Here is a 12097-nt window from a genome sequence, read left to right on the forward strand (position 1 = left end):
GACCGGGCGAGGTCAATGTTAAACTCCCTTCCTAGGGTTGACTTTGAATGCCTGCGTCAAGGTTAGAACAATATCCAAACTTCACACAGTCTGACATCCATACTGAGATAGTTACTTACTGTAAAAAGTTAATCTTTTTTCATTGAAGACCTACTTTTGAGAAATTTTGTATAGAAGTTATGTCTGCTAAGGAAGCCATCTGTATTCTCGCTACAGGCAGTGGACAGAAATTGTTTTCTCCTTGGGGGAATTTAATCCCATCCTAAAGTGAGACGTCTCACAGACATCTTTAGATATTTAATATTGGGTGATATGAATCCTACCTTGAGTTATAAGCTTCGGAGCAAATAGGTGGGACACCAATGAACTAAGTTTCCCTTTCTGTTCTTTACCTAAACAACCTAGTATTTTAAATCCTCATGTATTTAAAAAATACTAAACTACACGTGAAACTTGAGGGATTCGGTCTGATTCAGCAATGAAATCTCAGATACTTGGAAAACACTCAGTAGCCAAATGTTTTTGCAAAAAAACCCCCAAAGAATGAAGGTCAGTGGATAAAATAGTTTTAGTATTTTTATAAAACAAGAAATGGGAATTGCCTTCTCCCACCTTTTGTCATTTAGTGTTAAATCACAAAGGTGGGACTTACTTGTTTAATACAAACACAATTAAGATTTTTAGAAAGTCAGATGAAACAGTAGTGAAGGCCACACAAGTATCAAAAATGAAGAGTCTCTATTTCTTTTCATAATGTCAGACTCGAGTTCAAAAAGGACATATAAAGCAACACTACCTAGTCAAAAACAGTTTTTTGTAGAAGGTAGGAGCAGGAGAAAAATACAGAATGATACAGCATTCATTTCTACAGCTATATACTGCATCCAGAACAATCAGACCCATGTGGGGCCCACTGCATGAAGGTTCGCTGGAGGTTGTTCAACTGGTGCATACAAAAGATACACCAGCACTCATAAAACAACAGTTGAATGAGCAGACAATAAAAGCCTAAATGCAAGAGGCAGTTAAATGATAAAGAGATGCTGCAGCACTGAACTTGCTTAGGTAAGAACTTTCTGCCCAGTGCCACTCCATTATGATTAATGTGTGCACATGCGAACTTTATGAAAAAGATAATGAATTGATTGTGTTCCTAAACGATGCCATTTTAGACCTGTTTGGATTCCTGCCTTCCCCGGGGAGCAGATGACCACAGTCTGTTAGCTTAAACAAATGAACGTTTAATGGTCGTCTTTCTGCCAGCCAAGTGGAAAAGGGGAAACATTTATCAAGAGAAGGGAGGAAAAAACTAATCAAGCTGGCTATTCATCTGGGATATAGGTGCTGCAAAGTGGCTATTGAGAAGGGAAAACTGCAGCAGTTACTATGCCAAACTCACTTCAGGCATTGTTCAAAATGTGGAGGTCACAGAATCCACAACTGGGGAGAATTTCACATCCTGCGTTTCTCAGAATACAAAAGCCAAGAAAGGTTAGTTTAATTACTTCGCTACACAAAAATGCAAGCACAGGAAGATCTTGCAGTTGATGTGGTTATTCTGCTGTGTTTTTGTTTTTTATGTTTAGTGTTCTGTTCAACGAGACTGGGAAAACTCACAAAAGCTTTTGGCTTTGTAAAGGGTTTTGTTTTCCTTTGTTTTGTTTTGGTTTGGTTTTTTACATCTGTTTTGCTTTACATATTTTTCAAATCACACTTAAATTTATCTCCTCCAGTCAATTGCTTTTGTTGTTAATGAATGGGTTCCTTAAGCAAAGCAGATAATCTAACAATTCAGTGTCTTTCCATGCACTGGCTTTATTTCACTTGTTTTCAGATGTCTGTTTTCACTGAGAAAAACTGGCCCAGTGACTAGTTTAAACTGAACACCTAACTTAGGATGATTAAAGTGATACAAATCCTTTGTCCAGAGACATGTCTTCATCTTTCCTGTTGGTAAATCATCACCCATGTTTTTGTACTAGTTATGGTGATAAGACAATGAAAAAAAAAGATCATAAGAAATGAAACAATTCTATAATATGGTAACTATGGATTGATCGTGTCGGGGCAGAAATTATTATTTATCTTTATGACAGTAATATTTCAGTGCCCGCTGGAACAATGCAACATTAAGTATGTAATAGTACAGGCTGGGTGCCAACTCAGTAGAAAACAGCTTTACCAAAAAAATTGGTATCCTGGTGGATAAATTGAACATGTCAGCAGCATGCCCTTGCAGAGAAGGCTAAGTGCATACGGGCCTGTATTTGCAGTAGTATAGTCAGAAGATTGAGGGATTTGATTATTTTCCTCTATTCTGCACTTAGTAAACTGTATCTGGAAGAGTGTGTCCACTTTTGGGCCCCCAGTACAAGAAAGAGATTGGCAGACTAGAGTAAGTCAAGGTGAGGGCCACCAAGATGCTTAAGGGGTTGGAGCATGTGGTGTATGAAAAGACACCGAGACAGTCGGGTTTGTTCAGCCTGGAGAAGAGAAGGTCAGAGAGTGGAAGGCTAATAGCTGTTTACAAGTTGTAACAGAGAAAATTCCAGCTGGGTACTAGGAATTTTTTTTTTCCTTTTTTTTTTCCCCCAACTTGAAGATGATCAAACAATGAAATAGGAGCCCAGAGAAGCTGTGGACTATCCATCCTTTGAAATATTAAAAACCTAACTAGACCAAACCCTAAACTACTTGATCTAACCTTGAATTCAGCTCTAAATTTGAAGCTGGAGCAGATGACTTGCAGAGGTCCCTTCCAGGCTAAATTATTCCATGACTGCATGATTCTGTGATCCTAAAACAATGATATACAAACACTCATTTACACTTAAAGATAATATTCAGACAGGGAAAGACTGTAGAAGAAAGATGCATGAGTGAATTACAGGGCACACACTAGCATCTACATTTTGACTGTGGTGCCTTATTGAATACGTATGAAATAGATAAAATTTTTGTACAGGCTTTTTTTTTTTAATGAGTTGTCATGTAATGAAAACAACAAATCAAAGCTTCACAGTCCTTTAAATCAAAGAATTACTATTTTAAAAAAACTAAGTTTAACTCCATCTCTGTCCAAGAATAATGGTTTCTTTTTTTATGAAATCTTTATCTTTGTCTCCTTGAGACACAACGACAGAAGCAACTATCCTGATTGTGCAGAACTAATCTTTTTAGCCTCACTCACCCATGTGTAGTGGTTCCTCTCCAGTTTATAGCTCTCTCATTTTGAAAACTTGCTTATTCTACAGATAGCTTTCCAGTACTTCTATGTACCATAACAAGAAAAATTTTTCATACAAATAGCAAATTTCATTCCATGAGTTGTAAGCATGGGTTAGAAATATTAGACATTCATACACAGAACTCCAGTCAATGCTGAATGGGAGGCTCGCAAGCACGAAGAGTAACAGCTAGACAGCACCCTAATTTTAAATTGGGCAATTTCCTGGGATCTTTATTCAGCACAGGCAATCAGGTGTTCAGTATTATGTCTCATCCAAAAAATACTACTTCCCATAGCAGAGAACTGTTCTAATACAGTATTGAGATATTGCCTGAAAAATGCTTTAAAGGGAGGAGTATTGCATATTGAAGAAGTCACCCACTTCTGTTAATGAATGGTCTTGATTTTCCCAAAATTGTTGGGCTAGTCTTTTTGAAATAAGTATAGCCCCTTTGCTAGGACTTTTCATGAATGTTGGATGTCCACCTGAAAGTATTTATGGCTTCATTTGCAGAAAATTTTAATCATCAAGGCATACTCCATGATTTTAATATCTCCAGAGCTAAGTGTAAGTGATCACTGAAATTTTCATTAAGATTCTCTCTGAAGTTGACTCACAGTTTCCCACAAAATAAGCTGGATTGTAAATGTGAGTAGTCATGAACTTAAGGCTGAACTGTGTGCTTTAAGCTCATCTCTGCCAGAGATGTTCTGTCCATAAATGTTCTCAAGAAGATCTCTATTAAACAATGGGGTTTTGTTCTTCTGTCAGGTTCCTCTTTTCAGACTACCTGAAGAAACACAAGTCCAGTTAGCGATGTAAACCAGATGCATAGCACGTTCGTTCTACTAACTACATTTTCTCTTTGTAAATTATAGACATGCTAACCTATTTAAAACATAACTCAGGTGGCTGGTGAACCACAGCGCCTGCCAGCTCCTCAGATAAAGAAGATCCACTTACTCATCTGCTTTGTCTCCATCTGCCTGCTAAATTTGGATTGACTGCTCACTGTCCAAACTGATAGTGTAAGGATCTGTTTGAGGAGAAGAATTCCTCTGAACACTTTTTTTTTCTTTTTCCTCTACATTACCCTCTCCTTTTGTAAAACAGGTTTGTTGCTCTGCGTTAATGTGACATGATGTAAGATGAACTGTCTCCACACGTCAGAAATTAGAAAGAAAATATTTTTTCAGACCAGAATTCCTTATGTGATTTTTATTTCCTTCGACTTTTAGCAGATTGAGTATTGAATTGTTCAACTACAGCCTGTGGATAATTTAATAGCCAGAACATTCCTCCTAGTGTGAATTACAGACACATTTGACTTGTTCGACAAGGCCCTGAACATATTGTGTCAGGCCTTATCTATTTCATGGGAATCTTGTAAATATCGATTGATGAAATCCCAGAGAAATCTCTTTTAACAAACCTGCTTTCTAAAAAAAATATACTAAAAAAAGAGACTAGTTATTATCCTTTCCATCCACTCCCATGTACAGACACTGGATGATTATCAAATGATGCAAATCAGCATAGAGCCACTGCCTTCAATAAAGCGACGTTCATTTTCATGACCAGATAATCTTACTCCTCTTAAAATTATTTTACCTCTGAAAATTTTGAGAGAGGTTGCAAGTTTATAAGAATAACTTGAACCATATTTTCCTCCTAGTTTTATCAGTGTATATCTGCAGTAAACATCAGTCAAATCCATGAAATTACTTCAATGAAAATTATGAGAATCAGAGAATAAAGATCACTATATTTACATAGGACTTTCCTTCAGGTGGATGAAAGGCTGCCACTTTCAGTGTGGAAACCTGAAGTTGTGCGAAATTGCAGCAAGACTGAGAATCATATTAATTTTATCCAACTTTAACCATCTACAGGGAAGGGCAATTTATGTCAATAATCATCTCACATATCTGTCTACATGCTGATAAATCACTCTTTGGAGGTGTTTTCTCTTTCTATAGACTACCAAGGCAGTCTATACGCCAAACATAAATTAGATATGTAATGTTATGTGGGTAATGTTACATGAGATTAATCCAACCTTGGGATGACCTTCAAAACAAACAAACAAACAAGAAAAATCCACTGTTACTATGTAAAAATACAATTAGGAAGTATTTTGCTTTTTCTCTTGCATGAGACACTTCCTTTTTTATGAAAAAGATTAAGATAATTCGTTGATATAACTACAATGTTTAGAACTTGGAGACAATTTCTGAAGAAGGATGAACAGAAAGTGGCTTGAGAGATTGTAAGTAGGTAACAGTTACTCAGTATAGTGAAATATATAAACACTGTAGAATATAAACTATTCCCCATTCAGTAAAGAAGTTGGTCGTGTTTTTTTTTGTTTTTTCGTTTGTTTGTTTGTTTGCTTGTTTGTTTCATGAAGTATACACATTCTAAACTGAAAATGGTCAACTGAAAAATTCTCATATCAATTTCACAGGGTGTAACATTCTTCCTGAAGTATCATAGAGAGAAAATATACCTTAACAAAATGTACAATAAAGGAGGGGGGAAAAATTTTGACTTTCAGTATAATATGGGCATCAGGAGGTTTGAATAATACAGCTAAATACTGGCATTTACTTTGAGCAAGTTAAATAGTTCCCAACACTGCATTGACTATACCAATTAGTTCTCCACTAACTACAGCACAAGCCAGTGAATTGTTTTCTTGCAGCTAATTGAGTCATATCCAGGGATGGAATTACTTTGACTAAAAGTGATGCTTCTAAATCTACAGTTTCTCTCATCTTAAAATAGGTCCAAATATGTGAGAAGAATTGTTTCTTTGAAGGGCCTACTTTTCTTTGCTGACTGTAAGGGGAGCCTAAGCTGCCTGGCTCAAAAGTGTCTGCTCAATGCAGATATTTAAAATTAACTGAAATTAATCACATCCCTGATTTCTTTGGAAACTCAGCTTTGGATCCTAACTATCAAAGCTATAAAAAGTCAAAGGGAAATCATTAGGAAAGGAAAAGGAGGAAGAGAACAACAGAAAAGTTGTGGGAGGACGTTGCTTGTGACTGCTTGGAACTACAGCCCCCTTTTAGGACACCTTAAAAAACAAAAGTCTAAGTGTTATTGATTTGGGGAGAGACAGAAAACCTTTAAGGATGAAAGAGGCAGAGCATGAAAGTTGGGGTAAGACACCTTTTGTTCCCCAAGAAAAAAATATTTACCTGGGAGATTATGGATTCTGTGGAGCAACTTTGAAGGTGATGCTTTTATATTACTTATGTGTATATTTATTTATCTACTGTAGTGAAAAATATTTTAATTGAAAACGGATCCTAAAAGGTCTTCCCTCATATATTTCTTTTTTCATTTTTTAATGTATTCATCCAAAACCATACAAGCATACAAAAATGCAGTTTCTTTTTCCTGCAGTTGGGGTAAATTAAAAACTGGAAGACTGAAAAAATGCCAAGAAAATGTAAATTTAATGATTTATGTGTTTATTTATATGTGTGTTTGATGGAAATGACTTTTTCCTTCTTTTTCTTTTTCCCTTTTAATAACTTTTTTTTTTTGGCATTTTAAAGCTAATCTAGTTAAGTAAGCAAGCAATTGGTTCCGAAAATAAATATGAAGTAAAGGGACTATGTAGTTTATATTGTAATTATAAAGTTTCAGCTTTGATTAATTTATAGTCATGAGCAAGCAAACAAAATGGGAGGATGAAAACTTTAAGAAAAAATAAATCAGAAATTGTGCTTTGCAATCGGGCTCAAGTGTCTTGAAAATTAGCAACACTTGCTATATAAAAAAGCTGTTGCAAAACTTGTGTGAGTGCAAATGTCAGTGATAGATTTGTATTTCCTGAAAAAGAAACCACAGCAGGACAGGCTGAGTTCCTACTGTGAATTTGAAAAGACAAAAATCAGTGTAATACTCGGTTTTATATTTTTTATTCATGAAAATATTGTGTACAGAAAACTAGCAGAAGACTATGTGGAAGGACAAAAATGTGAGGAGTAAGTGGAAAATCTAGACAAGTTCCTAGAACCAAATGCTAGAGAAGTTGGTTAGAAAAAAAAGTGTGGGGGGTTTTGTTTATTTGTTTGTTTTCTCTTAGAAGGGGGATATTATTTAAACACTGTAGGAATGTGAAGAGGTCCATCTGAAAAATTGTAGAAAAAAATTCAAGAACTCCACCATCTATCCTAAATGCCATTCTAAAAACAGCCAATGCAGGATGAAAAAGCTACCAGACAAGAATTTGTGGCAAAAATCAAAGAATACCGTCATTTGTGTCCAGGTCGATGAAGAAATCTCATCACGAAGGGCAGAATCTCTAAGTGAAATCTGTAGGCCAAAAACAGCTTCAGTTTCAAGGAGTGAGCTTACACCATGTAAAATAGCAGCAAATGAAACCTGAATAGGTCCACTACAGAACTGTTATGCAAATTAATTAAAAAAATAAGGTGCTAGTTTTTCACAGTCTCAAGTCACTTGGTATGGTCTTAACTACTTGCATTTAGAAGTGGTCTTCTGAAAAAATGTGATATTTCTAGAAATCTGAAACTGGAAAAGACCTCCCACCTCACTCCCTGAGCTATTAGAGATGGGTGACAAGATTATGTTATATCACAGAGAATGCATCATGCTCCATCTTAAAAATATTTCAGTTGTGGGTTTTTTTTGCCATGACTACTTTATGACTTTCACAGAAAATATAGGCATTATGCAGAAATGTGTCAATTTTGCACAGAAAATTTTACAGAAAGAGTTAAAATGTGTACAGAGTCAAGACTCAGAAATGTAAGCAAGTCAGCTAGTCTATTTATTGCGTGTCCTAAGGTTCAAGTCTAACAATGTAATTCCTAAGAAATAAATTGCTGAAGTCCTCTAATTCTGGCTACTCCACAACTTTTCCAGCCAAACTGTTCCATGTTGCTTCAAGATGTGGAAATTTTGGTAAGATTTTCTTTGAATCCAACCTGACTCTTTCTTCATGCAGTTTAAATCCATTAATTTATCCTAATAATTATGGACTTGGAAAATAAACTTCTCCCATTTTTTAGCAGGCATTTACGTATTTGAAGCATGTTATCAGTTACTCTTTCAGTCTTCTCTACTTCAGCAAAATGACCCCAATTATTTTGATCTTTCCTCATAGCTTGATCACTGTTTCCTTCCCTGCGTGCGCTTTTCACTTCTATCTCTGAAGTGCAGCACTCAGAATTGGATACTATGCTTTAGCTAAGGCCTTATCATGAAAACCAGAGGATTAATTCATATATCTCATAGGCTACATTTATGTTTATATATCCCAATACGGTGTTTGCCATTTCATCTTTCTTCTTTTGTTTCAATTGTGTGTCAAAACACCTTACTTAAATAATGGAAAAGTCAGTTTAGCCTTATTTTTGTAATATATAATTTTTTTTCCTGCCTCCAGCAGTGCTCTGATAGTTGTCCTGGAGCAAGTTACTTTATTTTTCTGTGCCTCATTTTTTTTTATTTTTAAAGTGGGAATACTGACACTACCATCTTTGTAGTTCTTTGAAATCTGGGGTTAACTATTACAATATGTGAGATAAGGATTAGTATTTTAGATTATAGACAACATTTTAGTACAATGTTTTACTGTTGTCAATTCACTATGTTCCCACACTAAACTATTTATATGTTTTAGGGTAGTACGAAAATTTTAAATCTTTTCTGCATATATATACACTAGAGTTTCTGAAAATCCTGCTTTCTAATGATCAGTGTTCTTTACTGATTACCCCGCACCACTGAATGACTACTTGCTTACACTCCAGTCCTACACTCTGAGACTGGATTTATCAAAAACATAACTTTGATTTTGTTGTGCTGTTGCAATTCATATCGTAACTGCCCCTATTTTTGCAATGTCAAATTGCAAATATCAACAGTCAATTTTTTCCACTCTCTACCAGTAAAATCCAATGATTAAAAAATCTATGAAACCGGGCCAAATGTGTGTATGAAGGTCTCTTAGGCACCAGTATGGACTCAAGACTGTTGGGATTCATCAGTAGAATGCATTAAGCAGAGGAATAGCATTTTCATGACAATAAAAACATAGTTTACATGTCCATTACACACTGAATTAAATTGGAAAAGAATTTACTAAATTCTTATTTCATTATTCTTACATGTTACCAAGAGAAAAAGAAAAGGCTACACACAAGTATTTTAAGGTCTCTTTTGAAAATTTAACAAAAAATTGGAGCGTGAATATTCATTTAGAAAGTCATGCCTAGGAAGTTGCCTGGACATCTACTGAAGGCAATGCTTGTTCCTTAAAAGCAATGTTGTGCTTCGGAAAAAAGCTTTTTCTGAAGAAAAAAAAAAAAAAAAAGAGCATTTAGTATTACAAGGGGATACCAAGCAAACTTAAGAAAGTCAGTAATGATAAATCAACACAGTTGGTGTGTAAAAATGTCATATTTTAGAACATGTTTTGTATTGTCTTGGTTCTGCCAGCCACCCTAAAAGCATTGTGGTAGAAGTCCTAACATCGGTCTTTTGCTGCCTGTTCCCGGTAAGGTTCTGCAGTCAAGCAATGACCACATCTACTGGTGCACCACTAACTGTGCTCACTGTCCTGAGTTTAAGTAAGTCTAGCACACGTGCCTGACTACTAAGTGAAATACAGAACTAAAGGGAGCCTGTGGACTCCTCGTCATGGGTACCACATCATACTTCTCACAATTTGATCATAATATTTGTATTCCATTGCCAGATCTCCTTAACTAAGCTGATATTTCTGGTAACTTCACAAAGCTACCTCTAAGCCTCAGTCATATTCAAAAGCATTACCTATTCACATAAGGTTTCTGCACAACACATCAGTGAAATATTCAAAAGCAAACTAATGATGAATGACAGCAAATGACAAATGACAGCATTTAAAATGCTAAGACTAGAGCTTGTATCCCAGTCACCATGACGGCCTTTCTCTTACCTCATCCCAGCTCCCCTACGTAGCTTTCCCAGGAGATGAACACAAGAGGAGCATCTCCTTTCCTCCTTACTGGCTAGTGTAGTTCCTTTTTGCCTCTTGTTGGAGAGACTTGCCCACCTCTGAACTCACCCTTAACCTTTCAAAATGCTAGAGACTAACACTTACGTAGATAAAAGCCTGCCTTCTTAGGGTATTTTGTTATGTTCACACTATGTTCCCTCTTCCCTGGGGTCCCTCTCTCTCCCTCTTGCTGCAGCTCAGAGCTGTTCTTTCCCCACTTCAACAAGTGTTTAATAGCAAGCTCCCAGCTCTGCAGAGCTTCAGGCCAGAGCATGTATATCTGTTTGAACTGCTTACAACTCTTTTTCCTATACATTAGCATGGAAGCAAACTCACTATTTATGCACCAAGATCTTAAGCACCAGCTGAGCAAAATTATGCATAGATTGAGCAAAAGGCTCTAGCTATAATTTTCAGTGTGCAGAGATGTTGATAATATCTCTCTGGCAGGAAACTGCCCATAATCACTGATCACCAAACCTCTTACTCTGATTTTAAGAGTGGGAAAGGGAAGGCAATTTTAGTTTTAGCTGTTCTGATGATTCTGAGCAGGAGGCATACTGGATGATGGTTTAGAAATGGTGTACTGAACAGCGATCTTCAGGACAACAGTTTCTGATACTGATGGACTTCACTTCAAGGTTGTGAAATGATTCGACTGTGGATATAAGATGCCACAAGCCAGAATACTGTCCAAATCAACCAATTACTTGAGACGGTGAAGCAAATCTTCCACTTCAAACACAGAGATAACTTTTCATCTGAAATTTTAAGCCTTATATCAAAAAGGTGAACAAACAATTTAAAAAAAAAATCTCTTGAGATATTATTTTTATAGGAAGGATATGATCTCCTGTGGTTTATAAGACTCATTGATCTGGAAAAGTACTGTCATGAAGTTTGAAAAGACTTTTATGAAAACTCTCTGAGTATGGTCCATAAGTAAGATTGTTAGGTGAGTAGTGATAAATGAAGACACTAACCTGTATTAAGAAATCCATGTGTAAGGATTTATTCTTTGCAATCAAATTTCTGGATAGATCCAATACAAATGGAGGCTGTGTAATTTACAGGTGCTCTCTCTTATGATACTGCAATCTGATTACAGTCAATGTCTGAAACCATTTCTCCATTCTCAATTAATGTGAGCAGACCGAATAGTTTTGTTTCACTTTTATGTTATTTACATCATCTGGTAATAAATTTTAGCGTATGTCTTCATTTCAATCACACAATTTCAAGAATTGTTTTATTCTGCTTTCTTTCTTTCTTTTTTTAGGATAACAGAAACATTTCATATGTGTTTCTTCTTTTTGTTGTCATCTGTGATGGACTAGGTTGACCTCTAATAATTTCATAAACCAACAAAAATATTAAGGAAAAAAAGTATCACAAAGCAGAAAGTATATTTATTCCCTTAAATCCTGCCACATATACGCCTGTACATTCTGTACTAAAGTTGTATAGATTTAAAAAAGGATATGCACAAGGATCATGTGCAAGAGTGGAATATGTGAAACTTCCAGCAAGGAAATGTATGTATTATTATTAGGTAAACAACCAAGTAGATAGAAGTTAAAAAGTAGTTTGAGGTCTATATATAAAATTGAAAACTCAGTTTAAAATTAGGCAGTGAAATTCTACTCCCTCTGAAGTGTGTTGTATCAGGTAGAAAATAGGAAATGAGATTTTAGTCACACTTTTCTGTTTTCCCCCCAAGTGCTAGGAATCCATAGATAAAGGTTTTGCAACATGCAAAATTGTATCATCCATGAACTCCACCATGATCTGGAAGGCAACTGCAAAGTCACCAAATTCCTCGCTTTTGTCACCATCTAACTAG

The sequence above is a fragment of the Gymnogyps californianus genome, chromosome Z (genome assembly GCF_018139145.2).
Source record: "Gymnogyps californianus isolate 813 chromosome Z, ASM1813914v2, whole genome shotgun sequence".
Lineage (NCBI taxonomy): Eukaryota > Metazoa > Chordata > Aves > Accipitriformes > Cathartidae > Gymnogyps > Gymnogyps californianus.